A 22,372-nucleotide genomic window follows, 5' to 3' on the forward strand; every position below is an offset into this window, starting at 1 on the left:
TTTTCCCCACCCTATATATCTCATTCAATACACCTTTCGTAATATTGTCACATTTGATACTTCAACATGCAATAAAAAAGTTAACTAATACTTGGAAATCATAAAATATCAAAGCATGTTCCACGCAAATAATGTATAAACTAAAATCTCACGCAATATGCCTTTCCAGGGAAAATTTTAATTTTCTTAAGTTTTATTTGAAAAAAAGTTTTTTATTTGACGTTTCTGAACGTATTTTTTCCATCACCAACTCACACAGGGATGATGATGACCTCATATTAAGATGAACCGTCACCGCCACTAAACGTGACATATTTTGCCCTCTTTCGCAACGAATTTCTCTATTAGAAATAAAGTTATCACTTTGAAATTTTGTATGCACGTAGAGTAAAACCCTTGTCAACATTTTTCTGTGTCTCAATCGCAAAAGTTTCGCAGTGGAGAAAACTCCGATCGTGGTGTCGCGAGAGGAGGGATCCAGGGGGTCCAGCCCCCCCCCCCCCCCCCCCCCCCCCCCCCCCCCCCCCCCCCCCCCCCCCCGAAACATAAAAACACAATTACTTTATTTCATTAAAGAAACAAAATATTGAAAAATCATGAATTTACAAAAGACTTCTATGAAAAATGAAGTTTTTCGATCATGAAAAGTATTAAAATTAGTTTTAAAAAAACCTCTACTTAGATACAACTACCACCCCAAATAAAATTTCTGGCTACCCCACTGGGTCGATGTAACATTTTCACCCTTGAGAACCAAGAAAAGGTTATCAAGGATTTTTTTTCATTTTACCCCAAAAATAGGACGAATCCGAGGTGAAAGCATAAATAATACAAGATATAATCGTCGCGGAAAGGAGTGATAACTTCTAATTCAATTCATAAAGGCCGGCTTACATGGGCCATTAACTCGTAAGGATGCATGAACGATTTCGGTTGACTGGAGCGGAAGATGCCCGAGATCTCGAGTTAAATGTGAACACATTCAATTATTATCTCAACATGCATTCGCACAAGTTGGTCGGTCACACGGTGCATTTTGCGTTTTTTTCTAGCTCATACAGTAAGACATTGACTCGTGCGTGTTCATGTACCGTGTAACCAGGCTATCAACATCTATATAATGCCCTGCGAGCCAAATCTACGGTGTATGGCAGAGGGTGACCAATCGTAAGCATGCAACATGCAAGAGGACCCCCACATACATATCTCACGTTCATAAATATATCACGAATAATAGCTAAAAATATGTGCGAATTCATGCAAATGCAAAATTTGGCAACTGTTAGTAATGCCAATAGTAAAACTATGTAAGGTTAGAAAAATTAGAAAGATACACATTCGGTGAGTCGTCCAAGGGATTGACTACTTACATTAATTTTATAAATCGAGATACGGTAGCTATCCTTAATGGTACGAGGAAATAATTACATTAAAAGTCTCTCTATTTTACAATCTATTCTCTTCATTTTCTTCTCATGATCACGTCTACCACACTACGACGGTAAACGGAGGATATTTTTCAAGACGTCCGAGAAAAAAATCTTCCCCGAATATACGTATTAAACAAGGGGACTTCAGAGAGGAGGCCAAATTCCATTCCATAGAAGGCCGATTCCTGTTGCCACTTCGGTCGCATTTTAATCGAGTTTCAAAAACGTCCGCGGTGCGGTGATGAATGCAATGATATCCATTTTTTCCAATATTTTGCATTATAATGTTTTTAACTGAGGGAAATGTCATTGAAAAGTTATGAATTTAATAGATCACACCATCATGCATATAAATGTTGGATAAAATTCCTATTTATACCTTATTTCCCCGTGAAACTCGGATCAATTTGTCTATCAGCGACGTGTGTGGCGATTTTTTAAACCTATTTAAATGCACGGCTATTCAGCAGTAACGAGTACAGAAAAAACTCAAGAGGGGGACGCAAAAGAAATCTTGTTCTACCTTTACCATTATCGTAATAAAAATATTCAAGTTACATGCAAAGTTTTAGATAGTTTAATTAAACTGATAACAGGCATAAACAAGACAATGATAACTTATGATATAACAAAGTTAAAATTGTGGTTCTGGAATGTTCGGCAATGCGGGCTGTCCCGCAAAGGGGGAGAACAGGCGCCCCCTGAGACACATATGAATCCGCCACTGGGTTAGTGCCTATACTTCGCTCCTTTGAAAAGTCCTCATCTCGCAGCCGCTATAGAGAGCTTGGTCAGGAAGCGACAGAAGACAGTATTCTGGACACGGCTTGCAGTGCTCTAGTACCAGCGTTGGGGTGTTTCTTAGTTGTGAAAAGTTATTGAAAGGGATCCTCGACCCCACTTGGCTGTCACCACAAAAAGTGAAATTCCTGCGCGGGCAAAAATGAGGGAATCCCACGACTACCCCCTCTCCCCACTTCCCCTCTCCCGTTGACTGACAAATGACCCCCCAAATCCGATTAACTCGCTAAGTCCTCGCCCAGGGCAAGGCCCGAGGTGACTACCCCCAGCCATTGTAGCCAGACACACACACCAACCCCGCAGCGTCGAAGTTTCCATTGACGGAGAGATGAACGGAGGCATGGAAAGGCAAGTTACACACGCAACAATATAATGTGGGGCCCCATTGGCCCGTGAAGGCTCTTGGTCGTTCGCATCTCGTAGGTCTTTTGCGAGAGACGGTTATCGGTGAGGAAGATTGCTATTACGTGGCTTCAGGACACAAAGCGTCGGGGTCGGAAGGACACGATGACGATGCCGAGGTTTTTAGACGATATGTACACCATGATTTCGCCACAAAAATTCGTGACAAATCATGGCATTAAACTAGGACCGGAGGTAGGAGTTTTGTCATAGGGGAAAAGATCACTTTGCCCCCTCTCCCTTAACTACCCTCGCTTCCTCCCTCCCCCTTCCCCCGCTATTAAAATATAATACATCCATAAGCCATTTTTTAGGTGCGGATGTTGAAATTACGCATCGTATGTTTGCTATTAAGTCGTTTCATTAGTATTACTGTACAATAATTTAAAATTAATTATTATTGTTAAATAAATCCATATTCATTCGAGCAAAGAAATTCACAAAAAAAATTCCATTACTTACTTTTATAAACTTTTCAAAATTTTGCCGACCCCTGAAGTCAATCCCATCAACCCCGACCTTGTTTCGGACCGGCATTAAACTAACATCGGGTTTACGAAGGACCTTTTATAACAATTTTACGACAAGCCTTTACACATTTACAAAAACAATTAACCATCGACGCCACCATTAATCAGTTGTTAATTTCAAAGCATTGCATTTGTAACTACCACTTGCAACTTTGCACGAAGTCACGAGCACGGTTGAAAAGTTATAAACACCGATGATGAAAAAAAGTTTTATCCTAGAGGTAATTGTTGATTGTTTAATCCAATTATGGGATTAATTTATGGCGACAAAGAAGTAAATCTAGTGATTTGATATATAGGATGAGAGAAAGGGAAAGCTCTCAGGTCATGAATGTGGTTAAAGTAAAAAAAAAACATTGGCCTTGAATGTGGTTACAATAAACACGGTAAGTTGGAAGAATATATGTCTCATTTTTAATCTCGAAAAAATACTACTAACCTCAAAGACAACCAAGAGACTATTTAAAGAGTGAACTGAAAATGAAACACTTGATCTCATCACGGAAAATATTAAAATTCCTGGCCACGATGATGGCGGGGATAATTTCACGCCGGCCAAACCGGAGATCGCAGATTCCCGGGAGAGTATCTAGGAAATGACTGGATTCAAATGTGTTTCGTTTCCATAAAAATCCTGGTAACTGAGGGAATAAGTTTCAGAATCAGCATTTAAGATATTATTACTATTATTACCATTATTAACATTCATCTCCATTAGGGGCGTGAGGCTTCTAGGCCACAGATATCCCAGCCCCTGATGTTACGTAAAAATGTAGACGAGCATGAAAATGAATAGTTAATTGTTGTTTTTAGTAATTAGTTTTGATTCCATCCCAATAAAAACTGGTATCAATATCTACTTAATACCCTACGAGACCCCTTAGTGTGTTTGGCTGGGGGTGATCAATCGCAAGCATGCAAGAAGACCCCCACATGCACACCACAGGGCCACAAAGATGTTACGCATAATAACAAATGGATATGCGCACATTTAAGGGCGTATCTAGGATTTTTCTGGGGGGGGCAGCAGGGTCTGACAGGCAAACGGTCTTCTCATCTTTAGGATTAAAAACTAAATGAAAAATTACTCTACGAAGTATGCTCTTAAATTTAATATAAAAGTTATTAATATATAAATATTTATAACATTTATATTTAAATATAAAATTTATTAATGTTTCTATTAAAAATCTCGTGTATTTACTAAGTGTCTGGGGTATAGATAGTGCCACCGGCCCCTCCCCTCTCCCTAAATCCACCAATGCGCACATTCATGCAACGGGAAACCTTGCCAACGGTTTGTAATTCCTATAGTACATTCATTCAGGGTTAAAATATTGGGAGAAAATAAGCATTCAATGAGTCGTCCAAGCGAGTGATGCCATTAATTTTAGTCATCAAAACACCATTGCCGTATCTGATATAAAGAGGAAATAATGGCATTTTCAACAGTACAATGAGAGAATGACATTTAAATCTCGCTGTTCTGCAGCCTATTTCCCTCATTTTCTTCTCGTGATCACGTCTACCGCAGTACGATGGTAAGTATTTAAAGATCACAGGAGACAGTATGTATAATTCGACCTCCAGACGAAATTCCCATTAGTAGCAGGAATTAAACTTAAACACTTAAAGTTCATTCCACGCGGCAGTACGCCGAAAAATGGTTTACACAGACCTAATAGTTAATTTTTTTAAGCAAAATTTAATTCATCCGCATAATAGCCTATCAATCTGCCTATGAAGTTAGAACATGAAAATATGCTGATAGAAATACTAGGAAAATTCAGGAACATTAATGAAGGAATACAGAAGTTAAGGCCGTTTTACATGGGGCACGGAATTGTGTAGGTTTACAATTGCATCAATTTCTAAAATGGCGTGGAATTGCGCGAATTCATGAACGAAATTAGAACAGGGGCTATTTTGGCATCCCACTTCCACGCATTCTCGCATGTGTTCTAGCAATTCACCGCTTTACACGACGCAATTTTGACTGCGCCTTCGTACACACGCCATATTTTTCAAGTACGTGCCCCGTGTAAAACGGCCTTTAGTAAGCTACACTACCAATCAACTACCCTATCAGTAAGTCCTTACGCTGCCGTTAGTATCTTATCGTCGTGGAAAAACTACTTTCTGAATCTATTTTTTCTACTATAAGCATATATGGGTGGTTTGGAAGCCAAGGCGTACAAGTGATTTCTTTTCTCTATACATAGTTCGGTACAAAAATAAGGTATACAAAACAAACAACATAAATTAGATATTTGATATAGTGCATTTGATTTTCCACGTGATGTCATCTCAGAACTGGGACTCACTAGTAACCCTTGACAACCAATAATTGTGTATTTCTTCTAACAATTAACTTTACCTCACTCTGATGAGAAAAAAAATCACTTGTGCCCTTGGCTTCTCATTCCCTCTTATAATTATTTCTTTATTATTTGGAAATTTTCCACAGTTCGTGAGTACGCGCTGGAAATAAATTCAAAGCATTGCGGAGGTCCCGTCATTCGAAACAGGGGCCGTGGATACAGCAAAGAGGGGTGTTCGCATGTCAGGGTCGGATGCCAAGGGTTCGTGAGTCGAGAAGAATAGAATGTATAGAGTGACGTGCGCTATGAAATAGTGGGGAGGAGGCGAGGAAGTCAGAACGGGGGCGTCACTTCCGGTCGAAAAATGGAAAGGTGAAAAGTTAAAAGGGAGGGAAAGGGGCTGTTACCTGTGCTTACCTGCGAGACGAGAGGGGCGGGAGGTGAGTGGGGCTAGGAAGTCGACTTCAGAGGCCCAGGGAAGTGCTCCTGAGCATAAGAAAGGGAGAAAGGTGATTTTTTTTCGACACTAAACGGGAGGGTTGACCGCCCTTCTCGCACAGAAAACCAGTGTTACTTTTTTTTCAAATCCCCACAAACCTAATTCTGTTCCCGACACGATTTCCGGGGTTTTCACGCCAGCATATACGTATCCCGCCCATCTGCTATCGATACTCCCAATGGACGAAACTCAAAGGAGCCTAAGCGGATGTGTTGGATCGATGTGGTGGGAAATGTCGCGCTGGAAGACGCGGGCATTCTGCGAGGCGAAGTGAATGAATGGATAGCCATCACAGGGGGACGACGACGTCTTGAGGAATTGCACCCCGTGAATTAAGAAATTCTCGACAAGATGAACCAACCACGGTTTGACCTCGGTGGCGTGGGATTCTCCCGGTCGAAGGAAGTGACGCGTATATTCGGAAGTGCGATGTCAATATTGCAAGTGCAAACCAAAAAAAAGCGGGCCAACAGATCGTCTGGTCATGAATGGGTTTACGTTTCGGAGGAGGGTAAATGGGTTTTTCTTGCTAAGAATGAGGGTTGAACCGTGACGGAAGAGTCGACACAAATCGAAGGACATCATGATGTGAACCACGCAAGCATTTCAAAAGGAAAAGTGATATTCACGATCGTGGGAAAAACCTTATGGGGAAACCTTCGCGTAGGTACCATTAGGTAGATTTTGCCTCATTCAAAATACCAGCTTAGTGTATCAATAGGGTGATTTCCTATTACTTTTTTATTGCCTAAATCGAAAGAATATTGCTCCTGGAGTACGTATTTGACGCTTTTAGAATTTTAAATGACGATATCTAGTTTTCGCGATTAAACCAAATGTGAAAAATTTCAAGCAAGCGAAAACGCGACGGCTAAGTATGAATGCTGGGAAAAGTCCGTGTGACGTATTTCTGGTTCCCGCTGCCGCAAGTGAGGTGACCTTGGGGCGAGGCTCTGAGCGCTGATACGACGCCTGATGCTAGCAGGTAGCAGAGTACCATGCTAGCTGGTAGCGCTTAGCTTAAATAAGGATTAATAATACCTTATCAAACGAAGAAAACTTTCCGACCTTAGCCAGTTTTAATAGGTAATTATTAAGACATGTTTCCCTGAGCTCTGTGCCTCATGTATGCATTGGTTATCTCAGACGATGTAAAACTCCTATCTACTCGTATAGAAACTAGGTCCCTTTGACTTCACGTGGAGTGGCATCGTATGGGCGCCAATCTGGCCTTTTTCAAATGAGGATAAAGTTGACCATTGCCATTCGTCTAAACCGGTATTTCTAAAACCAAATAATTTGTATATTATGAATACAGTAATGGTGGGTAACGAATCGCAATCAATGCCTTTGGTTTTCTTTGATGAAGGAAACTACCGTGGGTATGCCATACCCCCACACACCCCAGTATTGGTTGTATCTAAACCCCCTACCCAGCCTTGCTTCCTGGCTGCGCCCCTGACGAAGACTGTCTATTCATAACATCTCCGGTTGTTCTGAGATAAATCTCGTGATCAATTCTCTATATGATGAGGTTACCTTAATAACAGAGTTAGAACGCGTGCAAAGAAGAGCTGCCAGGTATGTGAAAGGTCGTTACGATAGTCTTGTTAGTGTAACTGACCTCTTAGATAAACTCGGATGGGATCCCTGTCGGACCGTAGGTTGAAAAATAGACTAAACCTTTTAGATAAATTCAAGAGCAGTGTCTTTTCTGACGAAGTTAACCATATCTTACGGACGCCAGCATACTACGGAAGATCAGATCATATAAATAAAATAAGAGAGATAGATTGTAGAACAGACAGATTCCGAATGTCATTTTTTCCACGATCAATAAGAGATTATAACGGCAGCATTAGAACTCGTAAATAGATTGCATGACTTGTAGTGTAGCCTACTAACATATGTAAAAATTAATGCATGATTCTCAATTCAATTATTGTTTCTAACAGCATATAGTAGTATAGTTTGTTAGTATACGGGACGTTTTTTGGACGGTGCGGTGTGCATGTGGGAGTCCAAATGCATGCTGCATGCTGGTGATTGATCACCCCCTGCCAAACACCCGAGAGGTGGCTCGCAGGGTATTATGTAGATGTAGATGTACCACTGGATACCTGTGTAGCTCTATACCCCAGCATGCTAAAATGAAAAAAGTCAGCACGGATTTATCCACTAATGAACGCGAGCTAATAATTAAAAAATATAGGATGACTAAAGCCGCCACGAAGGAAGCGTTCAGGAATGCGTTCACGAATTTTAAAAGAAAAACACTAGTAGAGCAGTCCACAGTAGCACAGAACCATCTTGGTTCGCCCGCTCCGACTCCTCCCTGCTTCCAGGAGAATTAAAGCGTTGATTTTTGGGATTTCGCGCGTGGAGGATCTGCGCATAATGGGAACTCGGGTGGATAGTGGATACTCTCCAATACGCACGGGCACATACTGTATAGGGGGCCAGCTGTTTAACGACCAAACAACCCCCTTCTGGTCCACACCACCACCCGTTCGGTACTTTCTCTCCGGGGAAATAATCTGGCGGGAAACGAGCGGATGATGATAATATTATTATTATTATTATCACCATTAATACATCCTTTTTTGTGTATAGGGTCGACACCCCTTGAGCTCATCCCGAATTCATTGCCTTTAAATAAAAAAAAGATGGAGAGGCTTCGTTTTTTATTGGCCCTTCTTTTTACGCCCTTTAGTCAAGGAGGAGGCGCTGCTCCTTCTCCCTCCTCCTCTTCACTGTTTGCCACGTTCAAATATTGGAAGAGCAAGCGAAAATGGGGAAGGGGGGGTTGGATCGTCTCCGATAAAAAATGACTCCATCCGCGAATGGGCCTCGTGTGTATGTGTGTGTATACGGTCGGACGATGATTCGAGAAAGAAGTGCTATACTCGGTACGGAATAAGAAGAGGGATCGAGATTTTTTATTTTCGCTTTCGAGAGTTCGAAATGCTTCGCAAATTGAGAATGCACACTAAATCATTACAAACCTCCGCAGAGAGGGAACGACGAAGGGGGGGAGGAGAGATTTTTAAACCGATTACAGACTCCTTAATGAGATAATACATTGCTCGATACGCCACGCCTTAATCTATTTGCTCAAACGGGAGGAGTCGGATTGCTTCCAATTGATTTTGCATCGGTAAGCACCTAATTGATAATATTACTTATGCAGAATCCTTGCGAGGCCAAAGTCAACAGAATGATTCTGAGATACTGGAATCCGTTACCAAAAGGCGATTTCTTTTATAGGTTCCAATGATGACTGGAATGTAAATGTTTTCTTAGGCACCCGAGCGTGCAAACGTGTATATATTAGAGAGATTAGCGGGTTAAGAATGATTAAAGCATTATGGGAAACACCTCATGATGCGTAATGTTTGAGAATATGTAAGTCGTTTAAAAAAATAACGCCTGAAATATTTACCCTTTCTTTGGCGCGAGTCCATACATTCCATATATCAACTCCAAAGAAATACAGTGCAATGATTCAAGCGCGATAGAGTAGAATTTTTTCAAATCGAAATAAATGCTTGCAATTTTCCGCGATAAACGCGGAAAATTACTTACAAAAAGTATATAGTTCAATATCTCCACATGTTTCCAACTGATACACAGTATTTTGTAGATCACAACAATGTTAGCCGAAATTTTTAAAAGCAATATCAAATTAATGAAGATCTTTTGAAGATATGATGATTTATGCATATAAAAAAATACATGTGGCCAACAAATATTCACCAACGGAGATAATCCGTGAAGAAAAGATGAGTTTTAATTGGTTATCAATAGTTTATACATTGGATATTTATTTATTTTATTTAACTTCTTTACCCCGAAAACAGCGCTGATAGGCCTTTACATCGGTAGGATAGAACATAACGACGATGGACGATAACTGACATCCATGCCCTGGGCAGGGGTTATCATCGGCGGGCGAGGGGGGCGCTCATTATCGGACACATTATAGATTATTCTTTCGCAGTCGATATATTTGCCCTCATCGTATAAAGTTAAACTGTGCGCTATGGCAGACCTCTAGCTACAAAGGCTAAGAGTGAATCTTCGCAATCCAACTCAGTCAAAATAAATAAAAAAATAACGTTTTTAACTATAAGTTGATGTAATTGCAAAAATGGCAAGATAATATGGTCTTCCTCCAATTTTTTTACTGCTATTACGCGACCATCAACCGATAACTATGGAGCCTGGTCTTATCTTTTCTTGCTAACCCGGATCCGCCCAATGAAATAAATATATATCACACACATTTCAAAAAGAATACGAACTAGTATATCTCTGGTGATTTGGTTATTTTATCATGAGAAATACTAATTTGCAAGTGTTTTTAAACAGGGATATCAAGGAATCCAACCTGAATACGTCTCCCTACGTATCAGGCGATATAGGCAATTTTTTCTACAAATGGTATTTCCGGCGAGTTTAAATTCACTGGCTGGTTATTTCCCCTCATATTTCATTAAAATCATGTTTCTCTATGAAATCGAGGCTTGGACGTTGACAACAGCAGAGGATTCAAGAGTGGAAGTATTCGAAACGTGGTGCTACCGAAGAATGATTAAGATAAGGTGGATCGACCGAGTAAGTAACGAGGAAGTGCTAAGAAGAGTGGGAGAAAAGAGAAACCTCAAAAACCTTAAGCAGAAGACGGGACAAATTAGTTGGCCACAATATGAGGCATGATGGCCCGATGAACGCAGACGTAAAATGATAGGTTATAAAGGATGTAAAAGAGAAGAAATACGTCACTATGAAAAGGTTAGCGGATAGGAGAGAGAAATGGAGAGCTGCGTCAAACCAATCTTTAGGATTGTTGACTAATGACCAATAATGATGATGATATATCTTTTCTTCTTGAACTCTAGTTTTTTTTAATATGAACTCATGAGGTTAAGAAACGTTAAGCAGAACCCTATATACTCGTACAAAAAAACAGGAGAGGTGTAATGATTACTAAAAAAATCGAGTATCAAAATTTAATTTTGAATATATTTACGTCAGCTTTTTAAAAAATGCCGGAAATTCTTCAAGTTTTATTTAGAAATGACCTAAAACTATAGAGTTCATTCTTAAATATCACTGTTAAGGTCATTTCCTGTATTGGGTATTAAAGAATAGACCACAAGCATTTTTCTCTCAAACTTATGATTTAGTTACTGCCACTCTTTATTTTTATGCAGGAGGAGGCCATTACAATGGAATAAGCGTATTAATGTTTTTGAAATCCAATGACCGCTGCCATTAATTGCAACAGAGAATGACAATCTACTGATATGGCACAAAATAGTAAGTAGGTAATATTCATACTGCGCGTAAAGATGTGTAAATTTGTGTGTTAAAATGGAATAGGGGAAGGCGTTTTATATTTTCTTCATCCCATCTATTTTGAGAGGATGGAGGAAGAAACTCTCGGGAGTAAACCCGATCATCGCAGGATCGCAGCACACAAAAGCCGCAAGCGTGCAAACATGCTCCCATCTCACCGAAATCTCTTTGAAACTCAGTTTAAATCCAGGAGACAATGTGAACAAGGCAGAGGAATGGTGAACGCTGGGAAGGAGTTGCGTTGGGGGGGGGGGGATGAAAGGGACCATTAAGTGGCACACTCACTTACTGTTTATGTTGCCATGCCTTTCCCCTAGTTTAACGACAGCACATAATGGCTTTAATGCGGAAGTTCTACTCGTGGGTAAGAGCCGATTAAAAAGAAAGCGATCTTCTTGGCACTCAGCGCTTCAGACATCTTAACACAGCACTCTCATGGTTCCCGCAAGATCATGTGAAATGGGTTGACAAGACTAAATTGCTTGAAGAGGAGAAAGAGTTTTGTTACGTATGAAGCCGATTACCATCGATGGACGAAGCAGGAAAGAAATAGTCAATAGAATAGGGTTTCCTTCATCAAAGAAAACAAAAGGCATTGATGGCGATTCCTTACCCACCATTAGTGTATACATAATATACAAATTATTTGGTTTTAGAAATCCCAGTTTAGACGAATGGCGATGGTCAATTTTATCCTAATTTAAAAAAGGCCAGATTGGCGCCCATGCGATGCCACTCCACGTGACGTCACAGGGACCTAGTTTCTATACGAGTAGATAGGAGTTTTACATTGTCGGAGATTACTAATGCATGCATGAGGCACAGAGCTCAAGGAAACATGTCTTAATAATCACACATTAAAATTACCATTATTAAGTTCGGAAAGGTTCCTTCGTTTGATAGGGGAATAATAATTCTTATTTAAGCCAAGCGCTACCTGCTATCAGCTTGCGTCGTATCAGCGCTCAAGCTTCGCCTCAAGGTCACCTCACTTGCGGCAGCGGGAACCAGAAATACGTCACACGGACTTTTCCCATCATTCCTACTTAGCCGTTGCGTTTTCGCGCGCTTGACATTTTTCACTTTTTGTTTAATTGCGAAAAATAGATATCGTCATTCGAAAATCTAAGAGCGTGAAATGCACACTTTAGGAGTGATAATATTTTGATTTAGGTAATAAAAAAATAATAGGAAACCTCCCTATTGTACAGGGGAAGAGGGCTTTCTACAAAAAGAAGATTCTAAATATAAGGGAAGTCCGGTAGAGATGCCCCACCTAAGGAAAGGCCTTCATATCTATGACTGAGTTAATAGTAAGAATGTAGGACTTCACGATATAATACAACATTTATTGATTATTAGCAATATACCTACAAATTTTGATTTAAAAAAATTCACCCCAAAATATTTAAACTTTTCCATAAATATGCATTTGGCCATCTCTCCCAACTGTCCGGGTGAGACGCCCCACCTCCTCGGGAGAGATGCCCCACGCAGCTCAAGCTGAATGCAGTCTGAATTAAACCTTTTTTATAATAACACATTCACATTAACTTAAACTAATGGTATTAATGTATCATTTAAACACATTTTTAATCAACGTTTGTGAAATTATTATTCATAATTGCATGATTTCAGGGAAATCAATCTTTAAATATTGCACTAAAACTCGTTTATGAACTAATGAATGACAACAATAGAAATAATAATATTTTACAGGAGTTTCTTACCTAATTTACAAAAAAATTGTTTAGTACGTTGCTCTTCTTTTTTTCATCGATAAGTTTGGTTCTACATTTATTCCCTGAGATTTCCGTAAATTGTGCATGACTCGATGCAGCCAATGATCGCAATTGCAACATTTGATCAAGTCTACTGTTAATTTTGTGGTAAAATAGTTATCCTCACATTCCCAAAATCTGTTCTGGTCATCACCAATGATCAGTTTTTCCTTATTCTTTTCCAAATTTACTATTTTTGAAGCGCTTTATTTTTTTACTCTTCGCCCTAATCTTTCCTTATTTTACGTGTTCACCGAACGTCAGTACTTTCGCTGTATGTTTCAATTTTCTCGAATTTATTTCGAAGGTAGTGAATGGTGATATTTGATTCAACGGTTTAGTGGGTGCCATTATTGAATTCTGATGATCCTTTGACAGCTTAAAAGTTGCTTAAAGGCTTCTCTGGATGTCCCAGTCATTGAACTAGGGTCATGTACTCCGGACAGTTACTTAGAGCTTTGGGTTTCTATCGCTATTATTCCATCACTTATGTTGAAGAAGTGTTAAGTAATGCTGATGGGTCCATAAGAAATGTCTATCTCCCGGAAGCCAGAACTTGGTCGAAGTCCATTCAGAGTCTGAAAATTTCTTTTTCGGTCAGACGCCTTTGAACATTAATGAGGAAGAAATTGCTCTTCAGCGTTGCAGCACGCAATCACGGTGTTGTTTTTTTCTCTCTCCATAGATTATCAGAATCTGAACATCTTTAGCACCTTTTGCGGGTAAAATATTCCCTAGGACGTTATTTAGCCGACAACCACACTCGTCCATATTGTAGGCGTTGGCCGGCCTGGTAAAGAAATCATTCTCCTGAAATAATTCTGAGAGTATTTTAGAGAAGTGACTAACGCTTTCTCTATTCATACATTCACCTCTAGCAGTTGACAACCCTTAAGACTGCCTAGCACTAAGTTCTGGATTTTTTTAAATGAATTAAGCCATTAACAACCCGACATCTTCAGTTCTACATTGAAGGACAAGCTTTTCAGCAAACTGATAGGCTATTGATATACTAGTCTCTCGATCAGGTGCAAACCCAGATTTTTTCAGGCGTTGATTATGACTGACGAGACGCTTTTCCTGCTCCATGCCAAATGGACCTAAAGCTTTGCTTGCATTACCCTATGCCTGCATCGGCGATGAGTCCGAGAGGGGACTAGAAGTACCTCGCAGCCTCACTTATTCCGCTATTACCAACTTTAAGCCTCGTGAGAGATTCTTTAAATTGCTCTTCGGCATTATCGAAAGTGAAAAAGATAAAAAACAATCGATTGAATCACTCAAGTGAATAGTGAGCGATGATCGACATAACCTAAACGAACGACTTAGTCCATCACTAATGGAGATGGGATTTAAATATTACGCAGGTCAGAAGGAGGCAGTGCTGAGAAGAGAGGCGTGCCATCTGCAACAAGTGATTACCTTTAGATGATGATGGTGAATCTGTTGCGAATGGTTGTATCATTATTTATATTGCTGCCAAGGAGGCTTAGCTGATTTGTTTATGCTTGAGGCAATAAGTCATGGACTAAGATTGTAAAGGGCATTGCATAAAAAGCTTTAATAAACTGATTCGATAATCGTGGAGATCGTCTCCATACCCATCTCCACAAATCAGACTGTATCAAAGCAATTAAAAAATTAGGAGGCACTTTAGCACTCTTCTATTTACTAATATTACTTCTATCCAGTGGCGGATCCAGGATAAGGACAAGGGGGGGCTAAGTGGAGTTAAAAATTCCAGCAGTAGTGGGGGTAGGAAAAAATTACCATTCTATCTAGTATAAGTTGGATACCCAAGGGGGGGCTACAGCCCCCCTTGCGTATCCAATTTAACCCCCCCCCCCCCCCATATATCCCCCCAGTAAATCAGCCACTGTCTCTATCGTATTGGTTATAATTAATTGAAAACAATATAGGTAGGGCATCTATACCTTAAGATAGCACTGGGGCATCTATCCCGAGGAGAGGTGGGACGTCTCTCCTTTCAGTACGGGAGAGTTGCCCTTACAGCCAGCGCGCCAACACATGGTCTAAGATGACTTGTCACTGCTTTCGGGCATTTGATAAAGATTCTGCTACAAGTTTTCACCCTTTAATTCAAAGTATTCAAACATTTTGACTGATGCCGACCAGAACCATTATGCTCTTTCTTATAGCAGAGCGGATAATTCGGAGTACTCAGTTGAAATGGTGTTCTAAAGTAGCGTAAAAAAATCGAATCACCGCGAAACTCATGCAGCTTGTCTTTAGTTGTCTAACTAATTGACGGACATCATCAGCAGAGCAATCTGATTGTTTTTTTTTCAAACTACTGCGATCGGGGCATCTCTCCCGGTGGGGCATCTCACCCGGACTTACCTTAGCTGAAAATATACGTGTAGAAGTGAGGAAACGATTCATCTTCATTTGCTCACGACTCAGCAGTCATTCCCGAGAAAGAGAATGATTTGTAGAAGACTCTCACAGATGTGGGAAGGACAATGGCCAGATATCATCCGAGAAGGGCTTTAAAAAAAAGAACCTGAAAAATACTTAAACTTGAAATACTTAAAGCTGAAAATAAATGTATAGAGGTGAGGAAACAATTCACCATCACTTTTGCCATGTAAGTCTTTATCCACATGAGTTCCCATACAATAGCCAACCATATCGTATTTTCCGGGAGATTCTGCACTAGAAAAATAATTTACTTGGTGCATTTATTTTTATGTTTACGCCGAGAGAGCCGTCGAAATATAGTCATCGAGAAAGCTTTGGGTGTCAATATCCACTGAGAAAGAATAAGTATACTGCGATTTTGGCGATACAGCACCTATAGCCGAGACAAGGAATGATTCGAAGAAGACGTGTATGAAAGAAGACAAATATGAAAAGGAAAATGGCCAGATTTTAGCGCGGAATCAGCGGATTGTATGAAATGGACCGTTTGTGAACTCACAATGCCATTATTTTTCGCGTCTCATTCGCAGTAAATCAATCGTTTTGAACGGTCATGTGATGGGGACTGAAGCGGTGGCGACGTCGTCCGGCGGTGGTGGCGAATTCGAACACTAATTCTCCCTCCCATACCCCCACTCCTCACACCTACTTCCTCCTGCTGTGAGAGATGTATCGTTCACGAGTTGATCTTTCAAAATGAACGATCATTGGAATTAATCGAATGAATTAAATCAGGATTCTCTGGTGAAATGGTTAAAAAATACTAAATCGTTCATGATGAGCGATGACTCCAAACCCGGTTGAGTGGGTTGTGGTTGGTTACCTTCGTAGATAATCGAGTGGTGAAGCAGAGAGCAGAATCCGCCGGACCCGAACCGTTCTTAAGGAGCGATTTTCATTCAGGGGGTTCAGATTGTATCAGACTTAGTTTGCGTGAGGACCGTGAGCAGGAAATTAGAAAGGGACAAAGCGGCGTAACTATGAGAGAGACGAGGAGATAGATCCCCCCAAAGCCTCAGGTAAATAAAAATATTATTTTCAAACTATTGCCCAGTTTTGGCATATAATAACTGCATCTACCTGAAGTTAAAGATCGTTTATTAATTATGTAAAAGTATTTCCAAGCACTTCATTTTTTTTAATTTCCCCGGACCCCCTCCCCCTTTACCTGGGAGGGGGGTCGCCCCATAAGCTCTACTATACTCCAAAGCATATTCCTACTTTCGCATATTCAAAGCATAATCCTACTTTCCTACTCCAAAGCATATTCCTACTTTCGCCACTGAAGGGGACTTATGATTTATATCTGTTTACCATCTTTGATCAGCGGGATGTATATTGGCAATGCAGGCTGATTGTCAAAATGATCATCGCCGTCAACTGATTTTGACTTATTTCGGTTTTCTCATGAATTTCGCACACCACTATGTTCTCTAGGTTCCTGATTCGCCATGGCAATTATACTTAAAGGATTAAGGAAACAATTTATCAATGCTCACATTTACAGTATACTACTCTTCGTAAGTGAGGCATGATCAATGACAGCAGCGGAAAATCAAGAGGCCTTCGAAAGGTGGTGCTATAGAGGAATGATGGGGATCAAATGGATCAACCGAGTTAGTAACGAGGAAGTCCTAAGAAGAGTAGGAGAGCAGGGAAACCTCATGAAAACATTGATAAGACAAAAAAAACTTATAGGCCACATCTTGAGACATGATGGCCTGATGAAGGCAATCGTCGAGGGACAAGTGGATGGCAAGAACGGAAAAGGAAGACCTCGAACGAAATGCATGGAAAACTTATAAAAGGACGTGAAAGAGAATAAATACATAGGTGTAAAAAATATTAGCTGATAGGAGAATTGAGTGGACAGCTACTTCAGACCAATCTAAGGATTGCTGACTAGTGATGAATTGTAAAATGTGCTAATGGTTACAGATGTTAGGCTATTGCTGTCCAACCAAGATAGCAATGTGAGAGAAAAAACCACAACCAAGAGAATATCAAAGGTGGTGATGTGCAATATTTTAATCCTGCCGATTGAACGGTATTGAGAAATTGCAATGAGAAATAATTCGATGAAGTAAATAGAGGTGGCTGATATCCCTGGAGGAATGCGGGAGGAATAATTCTCCAGAATCGGGAATCGAACCACATACATTGGGCTTCTCTGGCCACTGCGGTTTCTTCCTTGGAAATCAGGAACCTAGTTAGCGTTTTTGCGCGCTTTTTTGTGGTAATTAACGTTAACATCACCGCCGTTCATGCAGCAGGAGTGAAATATTACACATTAGTCGGTGAATTTTACTGTAATTGAGATAAAATATTCTGATATCCTAGGTTCATGAATGATGAAGTCTTGGATCTACTTCATATGCGTCATGGATTCGTGGATTTCGTGGGGCTAAATCCGAAGAATTGTCAATTTCCATGATTTCAGGTTTTCCCATCACCTCACCCTCCTCCTCTTGCCTTACTTTCCTTCATCCACCTTTAAAAATTGTATAAATTGAATGCACTTCACACGATTCGTACCCTGAATATGATGTAGTAAAATCGAAACTTAGGTCTGAATAAATCGTGGAAAATTGCCAGTGTATTTAATAAATATATAGCGCCGTTTTGGTTAACCACTGACTCATTGATAAAACCTACAGTCCAAATGGTGATGGGTGTGGGTATTTGGCTCATTGGCCGTAAAAGTAAAAAAAAAAATTCATCGGGAGGAAAAATCTGAAAACTTTGAAAAGTCGATTAGTTTTGGAGATATCGACTTGAAGATACTCGTGATACCGCCGGTCAGCTCTGTCAACTGGACTTCCAGCAGCCTCCTGAACCTGCCTACTCAGCCCAGCATCGTCATCGGAGCCGCCTACGAGCGACACCGGCGCCATCCCCCGGGCCGTCGAGGACGCCACGTCGCGTTCTCCGGCCAGAGGTCCTTAAGAGGACCATTTGCGACCAGAATTTTGAAAACGTCAAGATTGCCGTCAGGGCACCCTGACCACGCAAGACGTTGAGCGCCCTCAAGGAAATCGGCCTCTTAGGCCCTTAAGAGGACCATTTCCGAAATCAGCAGCATCAGCGGGTGAAAACCCGCCCCGTCAACGCCCTTCCCGTCGCCAATAGGGCACCCGGGGGGCCACGGCTGGCTAGGCTTGTTCCTAAATTCAAGCCTGGTCACCGTGGTTATCACCTTCGGGTCGGCGCCTTGCACAAGGTGACAATTCCCAGGTCTTCTCGGTCGCTACCCCAGGCACGAGGTAAAACTCATTGCACGCCTGGGGGACCCGACCGGGTCCCCTCGTTAGGGTGTTAGGCCCCAACCAGCCCTCCCTGCCCTCCACAACGAGCAGACTGGCCGCCATGGAATCCATGGCGGACCATGCCTCCAACGACGACTTGTCCATTGCAATTGATGGACATCAAACGCTTTACAGCAGCCGGATGGCAGCCAAGGAACCGCAGCAAGAATTAGTCACCAATGCGCCATCAGCAAATGAAGAAAACGCCAATGCCTTAACCGCTTCATCAGACGAATCGGCAATGGCCTTATTAAGATCTTCCTTACCGGCCCTCTTTAGGCCCGTATCTACTGCAACTTCGTCTCCGGATGGCCAAATAGCACCTACTGCCTCCCGGCCTTCACTTGAAAGCCTGCAATCGCAGCCAAGTACCTCCAACGGCCCTCTTAAGGACCGTATGTACATGAACTGCGACCAAAATGGCCCTCTTTCGGACCTTATGGATACAAACGATGAATATGTTCCTACTGGAGCTTTCATTCCAGTAAAGAACAACCGGAAGAGAGGCCGCAAGTCTCCTACCATGCTGCAGCCCGCTAAACAAGTAGCCACAAGCAACAGATATGTTGCACTATCCACTGAAGGAGAAACAACAGCTTCAAACGCTTCAAATGCACTAGCACCAGAAGCACCTATTCTCCCAGAAGAAATTGCTGCTCCTAAACGTCCACCAAGACGTCAGCGCCCACCACCGTACCTTATCTTTGGAATTTCGGACTACAGGAAATCCATCGAGCTCATAAAAACGGTTGTCAAAGGAGAATTCCGATTAGACATCCGCCGAGACTTTACCAGAGTACACCTAGAAACTCTTGAGGACCATGCTGCACTGAAACAACTACTAGCTAAAGAGCAAGCACAAGCAGTATCATACGCCTTACCAGACGACCGCACAACGTCGTATCTAGTCCGCGGACTAGAAGCAGATTTCGACGTTGACTACTTGAAGGAATTATTTGAAGCTGAAGGAGTTCCGGTTGTTTCCGTCAGAACTCTACTCAACAGCAACAAAGAAAAACGTGATCTACATCAAATCACGATCCGCCCCACTGCTGAATGGACGCGAAAAGATGTTGCAGCGATCAAGAGAATCGGCCCAGTCCATCTTCGCTTGACTCCCTATAAACACGATAGACCACAAATGTGCTATCGCTGTAATCGCTTTGGACATTCCAGCGTACACTGCACCTTAACACCACGCTGTTGGTCCTGTGCAGGCCCTCATTACGGTTCCGACTGTACCGTGCCTAAATCAACACCCGCCACCTGCTGCAACTGTGAAGGCGACCATCCGGCTATGTCCCGGAAATGTCCAGTCTACAAAAAACAATTGGAAAAATTGAGAGCATTGCAGCAAAAAGCGAAACCAGTCATAACCAAGCCAACTCCTGCACCGATCCCGACCCTTGGGCGACAAAACCCCTGGGGAAGAAACGTAAACGCTCCAACGTGCGGGCCATCTGCCACTCCCCACCAATGCTCCGATGCGGAATTCCCGGGCATCAATGCGGGAAGATCAAAGACTGCACCTGCACCAGATACAAATCCAGGTGTACCGGATCTGACTGCGGCTATCCAGGCTCTCGTTGCAGTAACGCAGAGTATACAACAACAACTATTGCAGCAACAGGCTCTGATGTCTCAGGTTCTCGCGGCCCTCAACCAGCGCGTTCCATAGACAAAATAAGATGCAACCACGCCTCATCATCGCGACATGGAACGCGAATGGAGGGATCAAGAGAAAATCCCCGGAATTGCTGACATTTCTACAAGAATTCAAAATAGATGCTGCACTAATCTGCGAGACCATGCTAACACCAACTCAAAAATGGAACATTCCTGGATATAAGACTTTTCGCGTAGACCGAATTGGTCTAGACCCAGCAAGAAGATCAAGCGGTGGAACCGCGATCTTATTAAAAAACGGATTAACTGGACACCAACTTCCTGCCCAAACCAATTCTTCCGTTGAATCTACAATAGTGCAGGTAAAAACTATTGCTGGATACTTCAACATAGTTGCGGCGTATCATAGACCTGGGAATGATTTCTGCGAAGCAGACTACGCTGAACTCATGAACAAAGGACCTCCAACGGTACTCGGCGGAGACCTCAACGCTAAACACTCCTACTGGAACTCTACCGCTCAAAACGCGAGAGGCAGCAGCCTAAGAAAGTGGCTAACCACAAGTGCTGTTCGTGCACTAGGCCCTGACCAGCCAACGCATTATGCAACCAATGGATCCAGCAGCGTTCTGGACATCTTTCTACTGGCCAACATCTATGTTTCTGTCTCATGTCGTACAATACCATCTCTGGAGAGCGATCACTATCCAGTGATATGCCACATTGGAATTAAGCCCTCAAAACTGCCACTACCGTCTCATCGAAACCTTGCAAAAGCTGACTGGAATTTATTCAGGCAACACATAACCACAGCTCTGCCGGAAGTATACTCCGCAGACACGCCAGAACAAGTGGACAATCTGGTTGCAGAACTGACACTCAGCATACAGCAGGCAACAAATCATGCAATACCGCTGACGACACGCAGTCCGCCAGACTATTTAAATCTCCCCGACGGAATAAAGCAACTAATCCAAAGGAAAAACCTGGCCAGAAAGAAATATCAGCGAACACATCAAGCTGGTGACAAAAGAAAATTTCAAGACCTCAAAAGGAAGGTGCACGCTGCAGTACTTGACTTTCGGCAGTACAACTGGGAGAAGAAACTGTCTTCCCTTAACACTGATGACGGCAGCCTTTGGCAGATGGCGAGGCACCTACGAGCACCCCTCATTACGGTCCCGCCCATTCGAACGGAGACTGGAACAGCCTGCAGCAAGTCCGAGAAAGCGACGTGTTTCGCAGACTACCTCGAAGACTGCTTCAGACCAAATGAAGCAACGGAAATTGCTGCAAACATAAACCAACTGGCAATCAGCGAAACACCTCTACCACCCGTTGCTGCTGATCCGCCGGTAGTATCTCTATCAGCAATCGCCGATGAGCTCAAAATTTTAAAAAAGAAGAAAGCACCTGGACCGGACAGCATAAAAAATGAAATCCTGCGACAACTACCGAGAGCTGCTGGCATATTGCTAGCATACATATTAACCAGCTGCATAAAAATTGGTTATTTCCCCAGCACTTGGAAGAAAGCCAAAATTATTGGTCTGCAGAAACCTGGCAAAACACCATCCGCAATATCAAGTTACCGCCCAATATCGCTGCTTGATGGCATGGGGAAAATGCTGGAAAGGCTAATCCAAAAATATATGCTGTATCATACTGAAACATTCAGTATTCTTCCAGCTTTTCAATATGGATTTCGAAGTCGGCACTCCACACTGCACGCGCTCCTTCGAGTAACCAATTACATCACGAACTCATTCAACATTAATGGCTGCTGTACAGCTGCATTCCTCGACGTAAGCAAGGCGTTCGACAGAGTCTGGCATGAAGGCCTTATATGGAAAATGGAAAAATACCGATACCCT

Source organism: Ischnura elegans, chromosome 11 (genome assembly GCF_921293095.1).
Source record: "Ischnura elegans chromosome 11, ioIscEleg1.1, whole genome shotgun sequence".
NCBI classification, from domain to species: Eukaryota; Metazoa; Arthropoda; class Insecta; order Odonata; family Coenagrionidae; genus Ischnura; species Ischnura elegans.